The sequence below is a fragment of the Hevea brasiliensis genome, chromosome 16 (genome assembly GCF_030052815.1).
Source record: "Hevea brasiliensis isolate MT/VB/25A 57/8 chromosome 16, ASM3005281v1, whole genome shotgun sequence".
Classification (NCBI taxonomy): Eukaryota; Viridiplantae; Streptophyta; class Magnoliopsida; order Malpighiales; family Euphorbiaceae; genus Hevea; species Hevea brasiliensis.
In genome coordinates this window covers 12,668,659-12,693,717 of record NC_079508.1, presented here as the reverse complement: position 1 = coordinate 12,693,717, position 25,059 = coordinate 12,668,659, and the positions used below count along the sequence as shown (strand labels likewise).

The 25,059-nt window shown below is 34.0% G+C and overlaps 3 non-coding genes and 2 pseudogenes across 3 annotated transcripts; all 5 read left to right on the top strand.

Annotated features, from left to right (window-relative positions):
- The first annotated feature begins 3,932 nt into the window (after positions 1–3,932).
- LOC131174947 (5S ribosomal RNA) lies at positions 3,933–4,051 on the top strand. The gene has a single exon (XR_009145172.1). It is a non-coding gene; the product is annotated as a 5S ribosomal RNA (ribosomal RNA).
- Positions 4,052–4,272: 221 nt separating this feature from the next.
- Positions 4,273–4,391, top strand: LOC131174864 (5S ribosomal RNA). The gene has a single exon (XR_009145089.1). It is a non-coding gene; the product is annotated as a 5S ribosomal RNA (ribosomal RNA).
- Positions 4,392–4,610: 219 nt separating this feature from the next.
- LOC131174981 (5S ribosomal RNA) lies at positions 4,611–4,729 on the top strand (annotated as a pseudogene).
- A 220-nt stretch (positions 4,730–4,949) lies between these two features.
- Positions 4,950–5,068, top strand: LOC131174892 (5S ribosomal RNA). The gene has a single exon (XR_009145117.1). It is a non-coding gene; the product is annotated as a 5S ribosomal RNA (ribosomal RNA).
- Positions 5,069–5,285: 217 nt separating this feature from the next.
- Positions 5,286–5,404, top strand: LOC131175000 (5S ribosomal RNA; annotated as a pseudogene).
- The last annotated feature ends 19,655 nt before the right edge of the window (positions 5,405–25,059 follow it).

Below are 25,059 nucleotides of genomic sequence, written 5' to 3'. Positions count from 1 at the left end.
TTACAAACTTAATAATACATGCCCAAAATAAATTAAAATAAATTAATTAATTTACAATCCCAAATAAACATAAAAGAAATAAATCCAATCACATTGGTCTTTTATAGTCCATGATCATCCATCATGCATATCACTATTTAACAATTAAATAAAACATACATACTTAAATTAAATTGAATATCTCATATTTAACTTAAAAATCCAGAGTTGAATATGATTCAAATAAATTTAAAAATTCAGATTTGAATCTCATTCAAACAAATTTAAAAATTCATATTTGAATCACATTCAAACAACTTCAAAAAATCAGATTTGAATCACATTCAAACATTTTTTAAAAAATTAGATCTGAATTTTATTCAATCAATTTTAAAAAATCAAATTTAAATATGATTCAAACAACTTTAAAAATTCAGATTTGAATCACATTCAAACAACTTTTAAAATTCAGATTTGAATCATATTCAAACAATTTTTAAAATTCTGATTTGAATCATAATTTAATTGTGTGATTAAAAATCCTAATTAAACATTTTAATTAGTCATATGATGAACCTTTCACCATGCAACAATTGCAGAATTTAATAACTACCATGCGCACCATGATCTTCCCAAGCCATGAGCACCATGTTGGAGTTCATCAAGCATGCCGCTACACCTTGCTTTGCAACCAGCAATAATCTCTTGATCTCATGATGAAACACACAATTAAATTATATAATCAACAATCTAAATGGAAAAAATAGTGGCTCTGATACCAATTGAAGGAACGGAAGCATGAAAAACACAAGTTTATACCATTGAATTCAAAAATTTCACCTAGGGTCACATGCATCATGCAAGATTTATTTTTATCTATTTGATTTCAATGATAAACAATATATTAAACTCTTTTAATATGTTTTTGGATCTGTATTTGCCATTTAAGATTTTAAAATTAATTAGATTAATTTTAGAACCCTAGATTAAATCAAGAACGATTACACTAACCTCTTGATGCACTGCAGCGTGTCTGCGCCTTTTAGATTCGTCTTCAGGACACCAGATGTTATCCCTCTAGCTTGTCCACACCAAGAACACCTTTGGCAGCCCTTGAACAGCTTCTAAAGCCTTTTCTATTAATTAGAAATTCAAGTTCTGCCTTTTAAGAGATTAGAGATGTAAACAGGACACTAGAAACAATTTATAGTATTCTTAATTCAAGAGATTGATGGCTAATCTCTTGGAATTGATGAGAGATGAAGAAGAATAGATGAAAACCCTCAAAGTGGCGTGACAAAGGAGAGGAGTGGCTGCTGGTTATATTTTCTTTTCATAACCACACTTAAATAGCTAAGTTAACACATTAAACCCTTGCCACATGTCACCCTTTGATTAGCTCTAGGTTTAAGTGACCCAACCACATTGTGCCAAGTGTCAAACCTATATTTAATCTTGATTTTAATCATCTTACATGATTAAAAAACATTTGGCAAGCTTATGTGTTATGCCATGTGTCACCATCTCATGGTGCCACGTGTCACACTTCAAAATGACCAAAATGCCCCTGTGTCTTAATTTTGAGTTCTTAACCCAAAATAATTATTTTCTTCTTCTAATGAATTTATATCAAATATAAATTAATTAATTAATCTCTATTAATTAATTTCTCATCAATTAAATTCATATTTAAACACTTTAAATATAAATTTAATTTATACTACACATCCAATAATCTAGATTTGGTTTCAAGTCATGCTAGGGACTTTGCAATTTAATTGCAAACCAAACCTATTTAATTAATCAATTAAACTCTTTAATTAATTAATTAAATCATATTTAAATAGGTGATAACTTGTGTATGTGTGTGACTTACTAGGCTCATCACTAATTGGCAATGAGACATGATATCAACTCTTAATATCATCAGAACTCTTTCTTACAATAAATGATTTCTCTAAATCATTTTATGAACCTCATAGACCATGGTTAACACCTAGCATAGCATGCCATGGCCACCCAATTAGTAATAAGGTTTACCTTATATGAACCTATAATCATATGTGACCATGCACTAGAATCTCTCTGTTACAAAATCCCAACTCAAGCTGGAGTCATAGTTTATGTCAAACTCTATTTGCTATGAATATTATGTTCTCTTTTAATTCCAGTTCTTGATTAAAAATATTTTCTCATCAGAAACTCTTTTCTGAATAAATCTATATGTCCTGGCCAGGAACTTGAAACATCAAGAATAATTAAATGAACATAGGATTTTATCTCTATTTACTTAGAGGAACAGATTCCATCTTGATCAATACCTACCTCCATATATAACTAGTAGGAGCCAACACATGCCCATATACCCATATATAGTACAAGTATGAAAGCAGTATCAAACTCAAACTACCTATATACAAGATAACTGTGCTATCTCAGGTCTAAAGATTATATGCACTGATATGATTTATGACAAAACATTGACAAGAGCAAACTCCATGTGCTTGTCATAAGTGTCATTGGTTCGGCCTACTTATTATTTATATGTGCCTATCATGTTTGTTATATGGCATGAGACTCACCATTCCATCTTATTTATATCTCATATAAATAACTTGGGAACAAACATGAATACAATCTTTCTGGATAAGTCATGTCCTTATTATGAAGTATCTTCGATTGTGAACCTATTTATGATACTTTGTGCTAGAAATATTGTCACTCATATTCTTAACAACTTAAGAATAATATTTCTAACAAAATATCAATGGACCTTTTCTATTACACATAAATATATTATGCAAATGGAAAAGTGGAAATGCCTTTTATTAATAAAAATATGTACAAGATACATATTAAATGATATGCTCTAGGGCATACTACTAACAAAGGAAAATAAAAATAATATCAAAAACTTTCTTTTGGATATCCAACAAATCGACCTTTTTTTGATCTGGTTTCCAATTTATCAGTGTTCAGCTTTTTGATATAAATTGAACAACCCCAAATCTTAACATGCTTAAGACTTGGTTTTCTTTCATGCCATATCTCATAAGGTGTGGAAGAAACTGATTTTGATGGAATCCTATTCAGAATATGCAAAGCTTATTCTAATGCAAATCCTTAAAAGGAGATTGGCATATCAGTATAGCTCATCATACTACATACCGTATCTAATAGGGTACGGTTTCTCCTTTCAGATATACCATTCAGCTGTGGCATTCCTGGATGAGTCAGCTAGGAAATATTGCCATGTTCTTTCAAGTATTCATCAAATTTAGTACTTAAGTATTCACCTCCATGATCTGATCGAAGAGTTTTAATACTTTTTGCTGTTTGATTTTCTACTTCAGATTTAAATTCTTTGAACTTTTCAAAGGATTCATGTTTGTATTTCATTAAATACAAATACCCGAACCTTGATTTATCATCAGTAAAGGTAATAAAGTAATGAAAACCGCCTCCAGCCATTTCCTTAAATGGACCACATACATCACTATGTATCAATTCCAAAATATTTTCAGCTCTTAGCCCTTATCCAACAAAAGGTGATCTAGTCATTTTGCCTTTAAGGCAGGATTCACAAGTTAGAGTAGGTTCAAAACCTAAGGAGGATAAAATCTCCATTTTCTCTAGCTTTGCAATCCTATCTTCTGCAACATGACCTAATCTTAAGTGCCAAATATATTTCGAATTTGAGTTGATTTTCATCATGGCATTACATTCATTTAGATTCTTACATTCAATTTGTATTTATCATTATTATCCAAATAATAAAGACCATCATGCATATAACCCGAGCCAACATATTTATTTCCAAAATAAATATTGTAAATATCATTTGTGAACTGAAATTCATAACCATTTCTAGTCAAACTAGATAAAGAAATGATGTTCACAAATGTGCTTGGGCGAGGTGAGAATATGAATAAATTGTGGGTGAAAAGCATAGCGGGTGCGATCATACCAGCACTAGGGTACCAGATCCCATCAGAACTCCAAAGTTAAACGTGCTTGGGCGAGAGCTGTACTAAAATGGGTGACCTCTTAGGAAGTCCTCGTGTTACACCTCTTTTCTTTTCTTTTGTTTTTTTTCTTTGACTCCTTGCTACAATTTCTTTTCTCTACTTTAAACCTTTAACAATTAATGACTCGTCTATTCCCATATCAAAAAAAGTTACAGCGGTTAGGGAAGTTGTGAGGCGTGCGGCCACGCGGTTTTTCGGGAAGGGAAAGGTCGGGGTGGGGAGGGCGAGGGGAGAATATGAATAAATTGTGGGCGAAAAGCATAGCGGGTGCGATCATACTAGCACTAGTGCACCGGATCCCATCAGAACTTCGAAGTTAAACGTGCTTGGGCGAGAGCAGTACTAAATTGGGTGACCTCTTGGGAAGTCCTCGTGTTGCACCCCTCTTCTTTTCTTTTTTTTTTTTTTCACTCCTCGCTACAATTTCTTTTCTCCAATTTGAACCTTTAGCAATTAATGGCTCGTTTATTCCCATATCACAAAAAGTTATGGAGATTCAGGAAGTTGAGGGGTGTGGGGCCCATGCGGCGTTTTGTGATGGGCAAGGTCGGGGTGGGGAGGGCGAGGGGAGAATATGAATAAATTGTGGGCGAAGAGCATAGTGGGTGCGATCATACCAACACTAGTGCACCGGATCCCATCAGAACTCTGAAGTTAAACGTGCTTGGGCGAGGGCAATACTAAGACGGGTAACCTCTTCCGAAGTTTTTGTGTTGCAACCCTTTTCTTTTCTCTTTTTTTTTTTTTTCACTCCTCGCTACAATTTATTTTCTCCGCTTTAAACCTTTAGCAATTAATGGCTCGTCTATTCCCAGATCCCAAAAAGTTATGGCGATTGGGGAAGTTGCGGGGCGTGGGGCCACGCGGCATTTCGGGAAGTGCAAGGTCGGGGTGGGGAGGGCGAGTGGAAAATATGAATAAATTGTGGGCGAAAAGCATAACTGGTGCAATCATACCAGCACTAGTGCACTGGATCCCATTAGAACTCCGAAGTTAAACGTGCTTGGTCAAGAGCAGCACTAAGATGGGTGACCTCTTGGGAGGTCCTCGAGTTGCACCCCTTTTCTTTTCTTTTTTTTTTTTCAATCCTCGTAACAATTTCTTTTCTCCGCTTTAAACCTTTAGCAATTAATGGCTTGTCTATTCCCAGATCACAAAAAGTTATGGCGTTTCGGGAAGTTGAGGGGCGTGGGGCCCACATGGCATTTCGTGAAGGGCAAGGTCGGGGTGGGGAGGGCAAGGTGAGAATATGAATAAATTGTAGGCGAAAAGTATAGCGGGTGCTATCACAGCAGCTTTAGTGCACCAGATCCCATCAAAACTCCGAAGTTAAACGTGCTTGAGCGAGAGCAGTACTAAGGTGGCTGACCTCTTAGGATGTCCTCGTGTTGCACCCCATTTCTTTTCCTTTGTTTTTTTTCTTTGAAAGAACATGGCATTGTTTCAACGCAAAACATGTCCACACATGTAAAAAGGTGTCCACACATGTAAAAAGATTTAGATTCTATGGTTAAAGCTTCAACAGTTGAGCCATCGCTAATCTGGAGTCTAACATCTCTAGCATGTAAGCTGCTACTGTTTCCTAGTTTCTGTATATCATAAGAAATTTGAGAACTAGCACCAGTATCTAAAACCAAGCTGTAGATGAACTATGAGCATCATCAACATCTAAGTAACTAGATATAGACATACCTTTTGAAGGTGTATCCTTCTAGTCCTTCAAAGAAGCAAGATACTCTAGGCAGTTCCTTTTCCAGTGCCCATCCTTCTGGCAGGGGAAACATTTTCCTTTGCCTCAATCAGCTTTGGTCTTCCCTTTCTGTTTGGCTATCTTCTTGGAAGGTCCTGTAACTTAAGGTTTCTTTTTCTTATTGTCCTTCTTCTTATTGAACTTTCTAGCAGAAGAAGATGCAATCAAAGCTATCTCTTTTCCTTTATTAACTGGCATATTCTTTTGGGCAATAACGAGCATGTTAAGTAAACCAGCTAAGGTGTATTCCTGCTCAGTCATATGGAAATTTGTCACAAAATTTCCAAATAACTCAGGTAGTGACTGAAGGATCAAATCCGTCTACAGTCGAAAATCCATGTTAAAGTCAAGATGTTCCAGCTGCTCTATAAGCTGAATCATCTTGTGGACATGATCCCCAACATTCTATCTCTCTGACATTCTCATGTCTTGCATTTCTGCTATGCTGTCTAGATATCTCATACCAAGCATTCCTGCTATGCTCACCATACAACTCTTATAGGTGAGGAAGGATCTCACTTGCACTCTGCATGTTTTCATGCTGCTTTTGTAACTCATTACTCTTAGAAGCAAGCATGTAACATTTAGCTCTCATATCATGCTCCTTCCACTTGTCCAAAGTATTATGTTCCTCTTGAGTGTCCTCTAGGGGTAAGGGACTAGGAACCTTTGAGTCTAAAACATATCCAATACGTTATAGGTTCAAGACAAGTTTTAAATTTCTTAGCCAATCAGATTGATTAGGTCCCGTCAACCTATCGTGATCAAGTATGCTCGCAAGGATATTGGATGGTGGTGGTTGTTGTGTCGTCATTATTAATAAAAAATTAACTGCAGAAAATAACTAGATTAATTAGCAAATGTATCAAGTAATTAACTAAAATGATTATGGTCTTTTAATCAAATTGGTTCTCCCACTATCTTGGCGAATCCTACACTTCCAAAGTAGGAAACGAAAATCCTAGTTGGATGGATTTCTAGTGGGTGATTGAATTCTTATAGTCTTATTGATCATTCTCAGGCACATCCATTATTGGAATTACAATAAACTATAAGTGAGCAACTCTTTGCCCATCACATCTCGTGTGAGGTTCAATCATTTATCTAGCCCCTAATGCTCAAAATCTCAGGCACATCCATTATTGATTTATCTTGTATTAGTTAAGTTGATCCCATTGAGCCAGTAAACATGCAAATAATTTTAATGTCCTCAGGCACATCCATTATTGGCCATAAACTATTTACATATTTACAACATCTCATGCTTAACAATTATCTTTAAGAAAATCACTTAAATTAAATGCATCACATACAAGTATTTAAAATTTCTTAAAATAATTACCTCAATGGAGGACCCATGATATAATTACTTTAATTATACCATTTCTAACTTAATCATTTGTTTGGAAGATTTAGTGGTCAGCTTAATTACTATTAAGGTCTCACTTTGCACATTATCCATTTGGCATGCATACATCATATACTTGTATACATTCCCATACATCTCATGCATACATGGATAAACATAACATGTGGTATGATCATGGACTTTCTAAGAGATTCAATTCTGAGCCACCAAGAATTGAATCAGTGCATTCCTAGGTACATTTCATTCATTCATATTACAAGAGTTGCTGAAGGAGTACATAATCAACACTTGATCTTGAATTCCTCCCACTGGTCTCACCAATGCTCTTAACCTCCTTGATCTTCTTGTAATCTAATTATATTGTAATCCTTGGCATGCCAAGGTGAATTTATAAGAATATGGACTTTAAAGTCCTCAAATAAATGAAATTACAACTCAAATTATTACAATATTTATAATACATGCCACCAAAATAAAATTAATTATTTTACAACCCAAAGAAAAAGAAAAGAAATAAATCCAATCATATTGGTCTTTTATTGTCCATGATCAACTATCATGCACATTAAAATTGAACAATTAAATAAAATATACATACTAAAAAATTAAATTGAATATCACATATTCAACCAAAATATTCAGATTTGAATCTCATTCAAACAAATTTAAATTTAGAAACTCTTTCCAAATTTAATACCTTGAAAACAATTTTCAAAAATTAATTGTGTGATTAAAATTCCTAATTAAACAGTTTAATTAGGTATGGGCCTAAGTATGGGCTTTAAAGTATATAACAATTTTACAATTAGGCCCAAAACCATGTGCCCCATCTTCACTCTCTTGATGCCGCCACACATATGGCACCCAAATAGCTTTAGATCAATTTAAATTTGATCTAATCACACAATTAAATTCTATATTCAATCCTAATGGCAAATATAGTGGCTCTAATACAAATTGAAGGAGCGGAAGCATGGTGATTAGTTCATTAGAGCATTGAATTTCAAAAATTTTCTTCTAGGGTTACATGCATCATGCCACATCTCTTGTGTGCCTAATTAATTTCTGAAGGAGCGGAAGCATGGAAATTATTAGATTAGAACATTAAATTCAAAAATTTTCTTCTAGGGTCTCATGCATCATGCAAGATTCAATTTTTACGTATTGATTTTAATGTTCAATTGCATATTAAAACTCTTTTAATACGTATTTGGATCTATGTTTGCCATTTAAGATTTTAGAATTAACAGATTAATTCATTAGAAACCTAGATTAAATCAAGAACATGTGCACTAACCTTTTGAGGCACTGTAGTTATGTTTGGTACCTTTGTGAAGCACCTAGGACCCCAGATGTTGTCCCTCTAGATTGTCCGCACCAAGAACACCAATGGCAGCCCCTTGAACAGCTTCTAAAGCCTTGCCAACCAATTAGAAAATAGGGATTTGCCTTTAGAGAGGTTATAGATATATACAGGACACTAGAAATAATTTCTAGCAATTTTAATTCAAGAGAATATTGGCAATTCTCTTTGAATTGATGCGAGATGAAGAAGAAGAGAGGAAGAGAGGCTCAAAGGTGGCGGCACATATGAGAGAACAGCAGATTGTTCTTTTACTCTTTCATAACAACACATTATATAATTAGGTCATCACTTAAAACTCTTGCCACATGTCATCTTCTGATTGGCTCAGAATTTTAATTGACCTAATCACATTAAGCCAAGTGTCAAAGCTAGATTTAATCTTGACTTTGATCATCTTTCATGATTGGAAGACAAATGGAAAGCTTATATGATGCCATGTGTCACCATCTCATGGTGCCATATGTCACCCTGTGAAATAACCAAATTACCCTTGTGTTGTAATTTTGAGTTCTAAACCCAAAATAATTATTTCTCCTCTTCTAATCAATTTATATCAAATATAAATTAATTAATTAATCTCTATTAATTAATTTTTTATAATTAAATTCATATTTAAGCACTTTAAATATAAATTTAACTTATACTACACATCCAATAACCTAGATTTGGTGTCAAGCCATGCTAGGGACTTTGCAATCTAATTACAAACTAAACCTATTTAATTAACTAATTAAACTCTTTAACTAGTTAATTAAATCTCATTTAACTTGGTGATTACTTGTGTATGTGTGTGACTCACTAAGCTTATCACAAATTGGCAATGACATATGATATTAACTCTTAATATCATCAAAACTCTTTCTTATCATAAATGATTTCTCTAAATCATTTTAGGCATCTCATAGACTATGGTTAACACCTAGCATAGCATGCCATGGCCACCTAATTAGTAATAAGGAATACCTTAAATGAACCTTTAATCATATGTTACCATACACTAGAATCTATCTGTTACAAAATCCCAATTCGAGCTGGAGTCATGGTTTATGTCAAAATCCATTTGCTATGAATATTATGCTCTCTTTTAATTCCAATTCTTGATTAAAAAGATTTTCTCATTAGAAACTCTTTTCTGATTAAATCTATCTGTCCTGGCCAGGAACTTGAAACATTAAGAATAATTAAATGAACATAGGATTTTATCCCTATTTACTTAGGGTAACAAATTCCATCTTGATCAACACCTACCTCCATATATAACTAGTAGGAGCCAACACATGCCCATATACCCATACACAGTACAAATATGAAAGCAGTATCAAACTCAAACCACCTATATATAAGATAACTGTGCTATCTCAAGTCTAAAGATTATATGCATTGATATGATTTATGACAATACATTGACAAGAGTAAACTCCATGTGCTTGTCATAAGTGCCACTGATTTGGCCTACTTATCATGTATAAGTGCCTATCATGTTTGTTATAGGGCATGAGACTCACCATTCCATCTTATTTACATCTCATATAAATAACTTGGGAACAAACATGATTATAATCTTTCTGGATAAGTCATGTCCTTATTGTGAAGTATTCTCGATTGTGAACTAATTTATGATACTTTGTGCTAGAAGTACTGTTACTCATATTCTTAACAACTTAAGAATAGAATTTCTAACAAAATATCAATGGACCTTTTCTATTACACATAAATACATTCTGTAAACAGAAAAGTGAAATTGCCTTTTATTAATAAAATATGTACAAGATACATACTAAATGATATACTCTATGGTATACTACTAGCAATCTCCCACTAGCACTAGAGCCATTCATTATAATATCTTAGACCCATCTTCTCAAGATGTCAGTCTAACTGAGCTTGTGACATAGGCTTGTGAATGGATCAGCTAGATTTTCAGCTGATGCTATTTTTTGCATGGCTACATCACCTCGCCCAATTATCTCTCTGATAATGTCGTAGCGCATTTCTATGTGTTTGGATTTCTGGTAAGACCGGGGTTCCTTAGCCTGTATGACTACTCCATTGTTGTCACAGTGGAGTGAAATTAATGACTTAATGGAAGGAACTACTGCAAGTTCTATCACGAACTTCTTTATCCAAATAGCTTCCTTTGCAGCTGAAGGAACGGAAGCGTGAAAAACATAAGCTTATACCATTGAATTCAAAAAAATTTCGCCTAGGGTCACATGCACCATGCAAGATTTATTTTTATCTATTTGATTTCAATGATAAACAACATATTAAAACTCTTTTAATATGTTTTTGGATCTGTATTTGCCATTTAAGATTTTAAAATTAATCAGATTAATTTTAGAACCCTAGATTAAATCAAGAACGATTACACTAACCTCTTGATGCACTGCAGCGTGTCTGCGCCTTTGAGATTCATCTTCAGGACACCAAATGTTGTCCCTCTAGCTTGTCCACACCAAGAACACCTATGGCAGCCCTTGAACAGCCTCTAAAGCTTTTTCTATTAATTATAAATTCAAGTTCTGCCTTTTAAGAGATTAGAGATGTAAACAGGACACTAGAAACAATTTCTAGTGTTCTTAATTCAAGAGATTGATGGCTAATCTCTTTGAATTGATGAGAGATGAAGAGAAATAGCTAGGTTATTTTTTCTTTTCATAACCACACTTAAATAGCTAGGTTAACACATTAAACCCTAGCCACATGTCACCTTTTAATTAGCTCTAGGTTTAAGTGACTCAATCACATTGTGCCAACTGTCAAACCTATATTTAATCTTGATTTTAATCATCTTACATGATAAAAAAAAACATTTGGCAAGCTTATGTGTAATCCCATGTGTCACCATCTCATGGTGCCACGTGTCACACTGTGAAATGACCAAAATGCCCCTGTGTCTTAATTTTGAGTTCTTAACCCAAAATAATTATTTTCTTCTTCTAACTAATTTATATCAAATATAAATTAATTAATTAATCTCTATTAATTAATTTCTCATCAATTAAATTCATATTTAAACACTTTAAATATAAATTTAATTTATACTACACATCCAATAATCTAGATTTGGTTTCAAGTCATGCTAGGGACTTTGCAATTTAATTGCAAACCAAACCTATTTAATTAATTAATTAAACTCTTTAATTAATTAATTAAATCATATTTAAATAGGTGATAACTTGTGTATGTGTGTGACTTACTAGGCTCATCACTAATTGGCAATGAGACATGATATCAACTCTTAATATCATCAGAACTCTTTCTTACAATAAATGATTTCTCTAAATCATTTTATGAACCTCATAGACCATGGTTAACACCTAGCATAGCATGCCATGGCCACCCAATTAGTAATAAGGTTTACCTTATATGAACCTATAATCATATGTGACCATGCACTAGAATCTCTCTGTTACAAAATCCCAACTCAAGCTGGAGTCATGGTTTATGTCAAACTCTATTTGCTATGAATATTATGTTCTCTTTTAATTCCAGTTCTTGATTAAAAATATTTTCTCATCAGAAACTCTTTTCTGAATAAATCTATATGTCCTGGCCAGGAACTTGAAACATCAAGAATAATTAAATGAACATAGGATTTTATCTCTATTTACTTAGAGGAACAGATTCCATCTTGATCAATACCTACCTCCATATATAACTAGTAGGAGCCAACACATGCCCATATACCCATATATAGTACAAGTATGAAAGCAGTATCAAACTCAAACTACCTATATACAAGATAACTGTGCTATCTCAGGTCTAAAGATTATATGCACTGATATGATTTATGACAAAACATTGACAAGAGCAAACTCCATGTGCTTGTCATAAGTGTCATTGGTTCGGCCTACTTATTATTTATATGTGCCTATCATGTTTGTTATATGGCATGAGACTCACCATTCCATCTTATTTATATCTCATATAAATAACTTGGGAACAAACATGAATACAATCTTTCTGGATAAGTCATGTCCTTATTATGAAGTATCTTCGATTGTGAACCTATTTATGATACTTTGTGCTAGAAATATTGTCACTCATATTCTTAACAACTTAAGAATAATATTTCTAACAAAATATCAATGGACCTTTTCTATTACACATAAATATATTATGCAAATGGAAAAGTGGAAATGCCTTTTATTAATAAAATTATGTACAAGATACATACTAAATGATATGCTCTAGGGCATACTACTAACAATCTCCCATTAGCACTAGAGCCATTCATTACAATATCTTAGACCTATCTTCTCAAGATGTCGGTCTAACTGAGTCAATGACATAGGCTTAGTCAATGGATCAGCTGGATTTTCAGCTGATGCTATTTTCTGCAGGGCTACATCGCCTCGCCCAACTATTTCTCTGATAATGTGGTAGCGCCTTTCTATGTGTTTGGATTTCTGGTGAGACCTTGGTTCCTTAGCTCAGTATGATTGCTCCATTATTGTCACGGTGTAGTGGAACTGGCGACTCAATGGAAGGAACTACTGTAAGTTACATCACGAACTTCTTTATCCAAATGACTTCTTTTGCGACATCGATGCAAGAATATACTCACCTCGATGAGTGGAATCTGCGATCGTGCTCTGTTTGGAACTCTTCCAACTGACTGCACCTCCATTACAAATGAACACATATCCAGAGGTAGACTTTCTATCATCGATATCTGATTGGAAGTCAGAATCAGTATAACCATCTAATTGCAAGTCTCCACCTCCATAAATCAAGAATAAATCCTTAGTTCTTCTCAAGTACTTAAGGATATTCTTGATCGCTATCGATGTTCTAAACTGGATTGGATTGATACCGCTAGTCAAACTAACGAGATATGCGATATCTGGCCTAGCACACAACATTGCATACATTAAACTTCCAATAGCCAAAGCATATGGAATCCTGGCCATCTTATCTCTTTCTTCGGGTGTCTTTGGAGACATCTCTTTAGAAAGATGGATACCATGTCTCACTGGTAACAGTCCTCTCTTGGAATCAAGCATGTTAAACCTCTTTAACACCTTTTCCAAGTATAGACTTTGGGATAAACCTATTATTCTTTTCGCTCTATCTCTATAGATGTGAATCCCAAGAATATAGGTTGCCTCCCCTAAGTCTTTCATGGAGAATGTATTTGACAACCATACCTTTATAGTTGTCAACATACCTGTGTCATTACCTATCAACAGTATGTCATCCACATATAAGACAAGGAAAGTGATAGCTCTGTCACTAACCTTCTTATATACACATGGCTCATCCTCATTTTTGATAAAACCAAAGGATTTAATGGCTTCATCAAAATGGATGTTCCAACTCCTCGAAGCTTGTTTCAACCCATAAATGGATCGCTTTAGCTTGCATACCTTGGAACCATCTTGGGATTCAAATCTCCTAGGTTGTTCCATGAAAATGTTTTCTTCAATGTATCCATTAAGAAAAGCTGTTTTGACATCCATCTGCCAAATCTCATAATCATAGTATGCAGCTATTGCTAATAAAATCCTAATTGATTTAAGCATGGCAACAAAGTAGAAAATCTCCTCCTCGTCTAGTCCTTGCCTTTGGCGAAACCCTTTCGTTACTAGCCTTGCCTTATAGGTCTCTACCTTTCCATCAGAACCAATTTTCTTCTTGAAAACCCATTTGTTCCCTATAGGTACAATACCTTCAGGTGGGTCAACAAGATCCCAAACTTGATTCTTATACATGGAATCAATCTCGGATTTCATAGCATCAATCCATTTTGAAGAGTCTATATCGATATAGCTTCTTCATAGGTAAGTGGATCATCTCCATGATCTACTTCTTCATGAGTAGACAACTCTTGTTCTTCTTCATGAAGAAAACCATATCTCACCGGTGGGTGAGATACCACAGTTGTTCTACGAGGAACAAGTGTAGATGTTTCATCAATGGGTATAGGTTGACTAGATGGATTTATATCCATCGATGCATTGGTTGGTCGAATTCTCCAATTCTAACTCTATTTGCCTTCCTTTGCCTCCTTCTTGAACAAACCGTTGTTCAAGAAATGTGGCATCTCTACTTATCACAACCTTTTGTGAAGTAGGCAAATAAAAATAATATCCAAAACTATCTTTTGGATATCCAACAAATCGACCTTTTACGATGGTCTCCAATTTATCGGTGTTCACTTTTGATATAAATTTGGACAACACCAAATATTAACATGCTTTAGACTTGGTTTTCTTCCATGCCATATCTCATAAGGTGTGGAAGAAACTGATTTTGATGGAATCCTATTCAGAATATACAAAGCTGATTCTAAAGCAAATCCCCAAAAGAAGATTGGCATATCAGTATAGCTCATCATACTACGTACCATATCCAATAGGGTACGATTTCTCCTTTCAGATACACCATTCAGTTGTGGCGTTCCTGGAGGAGTCAGCTGAAAAACAATGCCATGCTCTCTCAAGTATTCATCAAATTCAGTACTCAAATATTCACCTCCACGATCTGATCGAAGAGCTTTAATACTCTTTCCTGTTTGATTTTCTACTTCAGATTTAAATTCTTTGAACTTTTCAAAAGATTCATGTTTGTATTTCATCAAATACAAATACCCAAACCTTGATTTATCATCAGTAAAGGTAATAAAATAATGAAAGCCCCCTCTAGCCATTTATTTAAACGGACCACATACATCACTATGTATTAATTCCAAAATATTTTCAGCTCTTAGCCCTTGTCCAACAAAGGGTGATCTAGTCATTTTGCCTTGAAGGCAAGATTCACAAGTTGGAGTAGGCTCAGAGCCCAATGAGGATAGAATCCCCATTTTCTCCAATTTTGCAATCCTATCTTCTGCAACATGACATAACCTTAAGTGCTAAATATATTTTGAACTTGAGTTGGTTTTCACCACGGCATTGCATTCATTTAGATTGCTATACTCTGGCCAGTGGAAACACTTTCTTACTGGCAATGGAAACACTTTCCTATTGGCAATGGAAACACTTTCCTGTTGGCAGTGGAAACACTTTCCTTTGCCTTCATCAGCTTTAGTCGTCCTTTTCTGTTTAGCTATTTTCTTAGAAGGACCAGGAATCTGAGGTTTCTTTTTCTTATTGCCCTTCTTCTTGTTGGACTTTCCAGCAGAAAAAGATGCAACCAAAGCTACCTCTTTTCCTTTATTGTCTGGCATATTCTTTTGGGCAATAACCAGCATGTTGAGTAAACCAGCTAAGGTGCATTCCTGTTTAGTCATATGGAAATTTGTCACAAAATTCCCAAAAGACCCAGGAAGGGACTGAAGGATCAAATCCGTTTGTAGTTAGAAATCCATGTTGAAGTCAAGATGTTCCAACTGCTCAATCAGCCGAATCATCTTGTGGACATGATCCCCAACATTCTGTCCCTCAGACATCCTCATACGGAATAGCTGTCTAGATATCTCATACCTAGCATTCCTGCTGTGCTCACCATACAACTCTTGTAGGTGAAGGAGGATCTCACTCGCACTCTGCATGTTCTCATGTTGCTTCTGTAACTCATTACTCATGGAAGCAAGCATGTAACACTTAGCTCTCATATCATGCTCCTTCCACTTGTCCAAAGTTTCATGTTCCTCTTGTGTGGCCTCTGGAGGTAAGGGACCAGGAACATTTGAATCTAGAACATATCCTATATGTTCAAGGTTCAGGACAAGTTTCAAATTTCTTAGCCAATCAGACAGATTAGATCCTGTCAACCTGTTGTGATCAAGTATGCTTCCAAGGATATTGGATGGTGGTGGTTGTTTTGTGCTCATTTTTATCAGAAAATTAACTGCAGAAAATAACCAGATTAATTAGTAAATGTCTCATGTAATTAACCAAAATGATTATGGTCTTTTAATCAAATTGGTCCTCCCACTAACTTAGCGAATCCTACACTTCCAGAGTAGAAAACGGAAATCCTAGTTGGATGGATTTCTAGTGGGTGATTGAATTCTTATAATTCTATTGATCATCCTCAGGTACATCCATTATTAGAATTACAATAAACTATAAGTGAGCAACTCCTTGCCCATCACATCTCATGTGAGGTTCAATCCTTTACCTAGCCCCTAATGCTCAAAATCTCAGGTACATCCATTATTGACTTATCTTGCATTAGTTAAGTTTATCCCATTGAGTCTTTAATTATTCATATAATTTTAAGGTCCTTAGTTACATCCAATATTGGCCACCAAACCATTTACATATTTACAACATCTCATGCTTAACAATTATTCTTAAGAAAATCTCTTAAATTAATTGCATCTCATGCAACTATTTAAAATTTCTTAAAATAATTGCCCCAATGGAGGGTTTATGTTATAATTACTTTAATTATAGCATTTCCAACTTAATCATTTGTTTGGAAGATTTTATAGCCATCCTTATTACTATTAAGATCTCACTTTGCACATTATCCATTTAGCATGCATATATCATATAATTGCATACATTCCCATACATCTCATGCATTCATGGATAAGCAGTAAATATGGTATGATCATGGACTTTCTAAGGGATTCAATTCTGAGCCACCAAGAATTGAATCAGGGCATTCCTAGGTGCATTTCATTTATTCATTTTACAAGAGTTACTGAAGGAGTACATAATCAACACTTGATATTGAATTCCTCCCACTGATCCCACCAATGCTCTTTACCTCCTTGAACTTCTTGCAATCCAATATTACATAGTAATCCTTGGCATACCAAGGCGAATTTACAAGAACTTAAATAAATGAAATTACAACCCAAAAATATTACAAACTTAATAATACATGCCCAAAATAAATTAAAATAAATTAATTAATTTACAATCCCAAAGAAACATAAAAGAAATAAATCCAATCACATTGGTCTTTTATAGTCCATGATCATCCATCATGCATATCACTATTTAACAATTAAATAAAACATACATACTTAAATAAAATTGAATATCTCATATTCAACTTAAAAATCCAGATTTGAATATGATTCAAATAAATTTAAAAATTCAGATTTGAATCTCATTCAAACAAATTTAAAAATTCAGATTTGAATCACATTCAAAGAACTTCAAAAATTCAGATTTCAATCACATTCAAACATTTTTTTTAAAAATCAGATTTGAATCACATTAAATATTTTTTAAAAAATCAGATCTGAATTTTATTGAATAAATTTTTAAAAATCAGATTTAAATATGATTCAAACAACTTTACAAATTAAGATTTGAATCACATTCAAACAACTTTTAAAATTCTGATTTGAATCATAATTTAATTGTGTGATTAAAACTACTAATTAAATACTTTAATTAGTCAAAGAATAGGCCTTAGATCATACAACAATTGCAGAATTAAAAGCCAAACCTTGAACCACCCATGGAACCAATGTTGCCGCCACCAATGGTGGCTTCACCATGTGTACCGCCACACCTCTTGATCCAACCAGCAATGAATCAATCATCTCATGATCAAATCACACAATTAAATCATATAATCAACAATCTAAATCGCAAATAAAGTGGCTCTGATACCAATTGAAGGAACGGAAGCGTGAAAAGCACAAGATTATACCATTGAATTCAAAAAAATTTCGCCTAGGGTCACATGCACCATGCAAGATTTATTTTTATCTATTTGATTTCAATGATAAAAAACATATTAAAACTCTTTTAATATGTTTTTTGATCTGTATTTGCCATTTAAGATTTTAAAATTAATCAGATTAATTTTAGAACCCTAGATTAAATCAAGAACGACTACACTAACCTCTTGATGCACTGCAGCGTGTCTGCGCCTTTGAGATTCATCTTCAGGACACCAAATGTTGTCCCTCTAGCTTGTCCACACCAAGAACACCTATGGCAGCCCTTGAACAGCCTCTAATGCTTTTTTTATTAATTAGAAATTCAAGTTCTGCCTTTTAAGAGATTAGAGATGTAAACAGGACACTAGAAACAATTTCTAGTGTTCTTAATTCAAGAGATTGATGGCTAATCTCTTTGAATTGATGAGAGATGAAGAGAAATAGCTGGAGAGGCTCAAAGTGGCGTGACAAATGAGAGGAGAGGCTGCTGGTTATTTTTTCTTTTCATAACCACACTTAAATAGCTAGGTTAACACATTAAACCCTAGCCACATGTCACCTTTTAATTAGCTCTAGGTTTAAGTGACCCAATCACATTGTGCCAACTGTCAAACCTATATTTAATCTTGATTTTAATCATCTTACATGATTAAAAAAAACATTTGGCAAGCTTATGTGTAATCCCATGTGTCACCATCTCATGGTGCCACGTGTCACACTGTGAAATGACCAAAATGCCCCTGTGTCTTAATTTTGAGTTCTTAACCCAAAATAATTATTTTCTTCTTCTAATTAATTTATATCAAATATAAATTAATTAATTAATCTCTATTAATTAATTTCTCATCAATTAAATTCATATTTAAACACTTTAAATATAAATTTAATTTATACTACACATCCAATAATCTAGATTTGGTTTCAAGTCATGCTAGGGACTTTGCAATTTAATTGCAAACCAAACCTATTTAATTAATTAATTAAACTCTTTAATTAATTAATTAAATCATATTTAAATAGGTGATAACTTGTGTATGTGTGTGACTTACTAGGCTCATCACTAATTGGCAATGAGACATGATATCAACTCTTAATATCATCAGAACTCTTTCTTACCATAAATGATTTCTCTAAATCATTTTATGAACCTCATAGACCATGGTTAACACCTAGCATAGCATGCCATGGCCACCCAATTAGTAATAAGGTTTACCTTAAATGAACCTATAATCATATGTTACCATGCACTAGAATCTCTCATTACAAAATCCCAACTCAAATTTGAGTCATGGTTTATGTCAAACTCCATTTGCTATGAATATTATGTTCTCTTTTAATTCCAGTTCTTGATTAAAAAGATTTTTCTCATCAGAAACTCTTTTCTGAATAAATCTATCTCTCCTGGCCAGGAACTTGAAACATCAAGAACAATTAAATGAACATAGGATTTTATCTCTATTTACTTAGAGGAACAGATTCCATCTTGATCAACACCTACCTCCAAATATAACTAGCAGCAGCCCACACATGCCCATATACCCATACATAGTACAAGTATGAAAGCAATATCAAACTCAAACTACCTATATACAAGATAAGCTGCTATCTCTCGTGTCTAAAGATTATATGCACTGATATGATTTATGACAAAACATTGACAAGAGTAAACTCCATGTGCTTGTCATAAGTGTCACTGGTTCGGCCTACTTATCATTTATAAGTGCCTATCATGTTTGTTATATGGCATGAGACTCACCATTCCACCTTATTTATATCTCATATAAATAACTTGGGAACAAACATGAATACAATCTTTCTGGATAAGTCATATCCTTATTATGAAGTATCCTCGATTGTGAACCTATTTATGATACTTTGTGCTAGAAATATTGTCACTAATATTCTTAACAACTTAAGAATAATATTTCTAACAAAATATCAATGGACCTTTTCCATTACACATAAATATATTATGTAAACGGAAAAGTGGAAATGCCTTTTATTAATAAAATTATGTACAAGATACATACTAAATGATATGCTCTAGGGCATACTACTAACAGCAACACCTGATACAACAATATACTCAGCCTTTGTAGTGGAATCAGTATTCGTACTCTATTTGGAACTCTTCCAACTGACTACACCTCCATTACAAATGAACACATACCTAGAGGTAGATTTTCTATCATCAATATCTGATTGGAAATCAGAATCAGTATAACTATCCAATTGCAAGTTACCACTTTCATATATCAAGAATAAATCCTTAGTTCTTCTCAATTACTTAAAGATATTCTTGACAGCTATCCAGTGTTCCAAACCTGGATTGGATTGATGCCTGCTAGTCAAACTAACAATATATGCAATATCCGATCTTGTACAAAACATTGCATACATCAAACTTCCAATAGCCAAAGCATATGGAATCCTAGCCATTTTATCTCTTTCTTTAGGAGTCTTAGGAGACATCTCTTTAGAAAGGTGGATACCATGTCTCACTGGTAACAATCCTCTCTTGGAATCAAGCATGTTAAACCTCTTTAACACCTTTTCCAAGTATAGACTTTGGGATAAACCAATTATTCTTTTCGCTCTATCTCTATAGATGCGAATACCAAGAATATAGGTTGTCTCCCCTAAGTCTTTCATGGAGAATATATTTGACAACCATACCTTTACAGTTGTCAACATACCTGTGTCATTACCTATCAATAAAATGTCATCCACATATAAGACAAGAAAAGTGACAGCACTATCACTAACCTTCTTATATACATATGGCTCATCCTCATTTTTTGATAAAACCAAATGACTTAATGGCTTCATCAAAACGGATGTGTCAACTCCTTGAAGCTTGTTTCAACCCATAAATTGATCACTTTAGCTTGCATACTTTAGAACTATCTTGGGATTCAAAACCCCTAAGTTGTTTCATGAAAATGTTTTCTTCAATTTATCCATTGAGAAAAGATGTTTTGACATCCATCTACCAAATCTCATAAGCATAATATGTAGCTATTGCTAATAGAATCCCAATTGATTCAAGCATGGTAACAAGCGAGAAATTCTCCTCATAGTTGATTCTTTGCCTTTGGCGAAACCTTTTCACTACTAGCCTTGCTTTATAGGTCTCTACATTTCCATCAGAACCAATTTTCTTCTTGAAAACCCATTTATTCCCTATAGGTACAGTACCTTCAGTTGGGTCAATAAGATCCCAAACTTGATTCTTATACATGGAATTAATTTTGGATTTCATAGCATCAATCCATTTTAAAGAGTCTATATCTGATATAGCTTCTTCATAGGTAAGTAGATCATCTCCATGATCTACTTCTTCATCAGTAAACAACTCTTGTTCATCTTCATGAAGAAAACCATATATCACTGGTGGGTGAGATATCCTGGTTGATCTGTGAGGAATTACTGTAGATGTTTCATCAATAGGTGTAGGTTGACTAGATGGATTTATATCCATCTGATCTGTTGGTTGGTAAGAATTCTCCAATTCTAATTCTATTTGCCTTCCTTTGCCTCTTTCTTGAATAAACTGTTGTTCAACAAATGTGGCATCTCTATTTACCACAATTTTTTGTGATGTAGGCAAATAAAAATAATATCCAAAACTCTTTTTTGGATATCCAACAAATCGACCCTTTTCTGATTTGGTTTCCAATTTATCAGTGTTCAACTTTTTTATATAAGCTGGACAATCCCAAATCTTAACATGCTTAAGACTTGGTTTTCTTCCATGCTATATCTCATAAGGTGTGGAAGATATTGATTTTGATGGAATCCTATTCAGAATATGCAAATCTGATTCTATTGCAAATCCCCAAAAGGAGATTGGCATATCAACATAGCTTATCATACTACGTACCATAACTAATAGGGTACAATTTCTCCTTTCAGAGACACCATTCAGCTGTGGTGTTCCTGAAGGAGTCAGCTGGGAAACAATGCCATGCTCTTTCAAGTATTCATCAAATTCAATATTCAAGTATTTAACTCCACAATCTAATCGTAGAGCGTTAATACTTTTTCCTGTTTGATTTTCTACTTTAGATTTAAATTCTTTAAACTTTTCAAAGGATTCATGTTTGTATTTCATCAAATACAAATACCCAAACCTTGATTTATCATTAGTAAAGGTAATAAAGTAATGAAAACCACCTCTAGCCATTTCTCTAAATGGGCCACATACATCACTATGTATGAGCTCCAAAATATTTTCAGTTCTTAGCCCTTGTCCAACAAAGGGTGATCTGGTCATTTTGCCCTGAAGGTAGGATTCACAAGTTGGAGTAGGTTCAGAACTCAATGAGGATAGAATCCCCATTTTCTCCAGTTTTGCAATCCTATCTTCTGCAACATGACCTAATCTTAAGTGCCAAATATATTTTGAACTTGAGTTGATTTTCACCATGGCATTGCATTCATTTAGATCACTTGCATTCAATTTGTGTTTGTCATTATTATCCAAATAATAAAGACCATCATGCATATAACCCGAGCCAACATATTTATTTCCAAAATAAATATTGCAAACATCATCTGTGAACTGAAATTCATAACCATCTCTAGTCAAACTAGATATCGAAATGATATTCTTAAAAGCATTAGGTACATATAAAATATTATTCAAACACAAAACATGTCCAGATATGTAAAAAGATTTAGATCCTATGGCTAAAGCTTTAACAGTTGAGCCATTGCCAATCCGGAGTCTAACATCTCGAGAACGTAAGTTGCTACTATTTACTAGTTCCTGCATATCATAAGAAATGTGAGAACTGGCACTAGTATCTAAAACCCAAGCTGTAGATGAATTATGAGCATCATCAACATCTAAATAACAAGATATAGACATACATTCTGAAGGTGTATCCTTCTTGTCCTTTAGAGAAGCAAGATACTCTGGGTTGTTCCTTTTCCAGTGCCCCTCTTTCTTGTAGTGGAAACACTTTCCTTTGCCTCCATCAGCTTTGGTCTTCCCTTTCTATTTTGCTATCTTTTTAGAAGGACCAGGAATTTGAGGTTTCTTTTTCTTATTACCCTTCTTCTTGTTGGACTTTCCAGCAGAAGAAGATACAATCAAAGCTATCTGTTTCCCTTTATTGCCTAGCATATTCTTTTGAGCAATAACCAACATGTTAAGTAGACCAGCCAAGGTGTATTCCTGCTTAGTCATATGGAAATTTGTCCTAAAATTCCCAAATGACTCAGGAAGAGCCTAAAGGATCAAATCCGTCTGCAGTTGAAAATGCATGTTGAAGGCAAGATGTTCCAGCTACTTAATAAGCCGAATCATCTTGTGAACATGATCCTTAACATTTTGTTCCTCAGACATCCTCATGTGAAATAGCTGCCTAGATATCTCATACCTGGCATTCCTACTATGTTCACCATACAACTCTTGTAGGTGAAGGACGATCTCACTTACATATTGCATGTTCTCATGTTGCTTCTGTAACTTATTACTCATAGAAGCAAGCATGCAACACTTGGCTCTCATATCATGCTCCTTCCACTTGTCCAAAGTTTCATGTTCCTCTTAAGTGGCCTCTGGAGGTAAGGGACCAGGAACATTTGAGTCTAGAACATATCCAATACGTCCTAAGTTCTGGATAAGTTTTAAATGTCTTAGCCAATCAGAAATATTAGGTCCTATCAACCTACTGTGATCAAGTATGCTCGCAAGGATATTGGATGGTGGTGGTTGTGGCGTGCTCATTATTATCAGAAAATTAACTATAGAAAATAACCAGATTAATTAGTAAATGTATCATGTAATTAACCAAAATGATTATAGTCTTTTAATCAAATTGGTTCTCCTACTAACATAGCGAATCCTACACTTCCAAAGTAGAAAACGGAAATCCTAGTTGGATAGATTTCTAGTGGGTGAATGAATTCTTATAATCTTATTGATCATCCTCAGGCACATCCATTATTGGAATTACAATAAACTATAAGTGAGCAACTCCTTGCCCATCACATCTCATGTGAGCTTCAATCCTTTTACCTAGCCCCTAATGCTCAAAATCTCAGGCACATCCATTATTGACTTATCTTGCATTAGTTAAGTTGATCCCATTGAGCCAGTAAACATGCAAAAAATTTTAATGTCCTCAGGCACATCCATTATTGGCCACCAAACCATTTACATATTTACAACATCTCATGCTTAACAATTATTCTTAAGAAAATCTCTTAAATTAATTGCATCATATGCAAGTATTTAAAATTTCTTAAAATAATTGCCTCAATGGAGGGCCCATGATATAATTACCTTTAATTATACAATTTCCAACTTAATCATTTGTTTGGAAGATTTTGTGGTCAGCCTAATTACTATTATGGTCTCACTTTGCACATTATCTAATTAGCATGCATATATCATATACTTGCATACATTCCCATACATCTCATGCATTCATGGATAAACATATAAATATGGTATGATCATGGACTTTCTAAGGGATTTAATTCTGAGCCACCAAGAATTGAATCAGGGCATTCCTAGGTGCATTTCATTCATTCATATTACAAGAGTTACGGAAGGAGTACATAATCAACACTTGATCATGAATTCCTCCCACTGGTCCCACCAATGCTCTTTACCTCCTTGCTCTTCTTGCAATCCAATTACATAGTAATCCTTAGCATACCAAGGCGAATTTACAAGAACCAAATAAATGAAATTACAACCCAAAAATTATTACAACCTTTATAATACATACCACTAAAATTAAATTAATTAATTTACAACCCAAAGAAAAATAAAAGAAATAAATCCAATCACATTGGTCTTTTATTGTCCATGATCATCCATCATTCATATTACAATTTAACAATTAAATAAAACATACATACTAAAATTAAATTGAATATCTCATATTCAACTAAAAAATCTAGATTTGAATATAATTCAAACAAATTTAAAAATTCAGATTTGAATTACATTCAACAAAATTTAAA